Raw genomic sequence first — 1,107 nt, 5'->3', positions numbered from 1 at the left:
TTTCTTGACTTATGATTCCATGAAAATTGATTATGGATCCAAGCAAAATGAAACCCTTGAGAATTTCAGTACTTTCTCCATTTATCATGATGCTGTCTCTTGGTCCAGTTGTGAGGATTTGGGTTTTCTTTACAAGGAATTGCAATCCACACTGAAGGCTGTAATCTTTGACCTTCGTCAGTACATGCTTGAAGCCTTAGCTTTCTTGGGCAAGCAAGGCTGTGTGGTCTACAGACTGCTGATAAGCCTTCCTCCGAGTCTTCATAGCTAAACTTCTCAAATTATTTGTTCAGCCAGCATACAAACCAAGTACTGATACAATTGGTGTTCTCTGCAGTAAAGGGCTCGACGGGGCTGGGAGTATAACTGACTTCCTCTGGCTTCCCTAGTGCCATGAGGCAGGGGTCAGACATGCACCCCTGCAGCAGCCTTCTCCACCTATTCTGACACCAACCATTCCTTCTCCCAGGGCATTCCTTCTATGCACTAGGGTTCAATAATTCATTGTAAGGGCCACAGACAATACTCACATTTAAGGGGTCTACCAGGGAGTGAATAGGCTCTCTCAAGTCTCGATCAGCAAACAGTGAGGACGCAGTCACTGGTCCACAGCAACACCACTCCTCAGCCAGCAGAAGTCTCTCTCCGGCCCTCAGCCTCTAAACCATGTGGTAGCCAAGCCTCCCTTCAGTCCTCAGTCTTTCAGCCACATGGTCCCTTGGCCTTTCTTTCCATGGGCTAGGAAGCCAGCCCACCTGTTGCTGTTTCAGTCACATGTAAGGTCCCCCATAGTATCAGCACTGCTCCTCTGAGTCTCTGTGCTATCGGGTCTCAGCAGCATGCGCCACGCAGACGGAGCTTGGACATGCTCTGAAGAAGACATCCTTATAGCCAGGAGGGGAGGTAACAAAAGCTGGCCAATTCCCTTTTCTTAGTGTTACTCATGCCCTAGTTGCCTTTTCCTGTCCAATCATTTGGTGGGAGTTAAGGAGAGTTGAGTAGAAGAGCCATGCTAAGAAATTTCACTCCACCAGTCTTGAACGATGTGGCATCCCCTTGTTTTTTTGTGTAGTTAATGCTTAATAAGAGGACAAGGGGTTAAAGTAA

The sequence above is a fragment of the Echinops telfairi genome, unplaced genomic scaffold (assembly GCF_000313985.2).
Source record: "Echinops telfairi isolate 266 unplaced genomic scaffold, ASM31398v2 ScPeMD7_2573;HRSCAF=3158, whole genome shotgun sequence".
Taxonomy (NCBI): domain Eukaryota; kingdom Metazoa; phylum Chordata; class Mammalia; order Afrosoricida; family Tenrecidae; genus Echinops; species Echinops telfairi.
Note: the sequence above shows the minus strand (reverse complement) of the source record.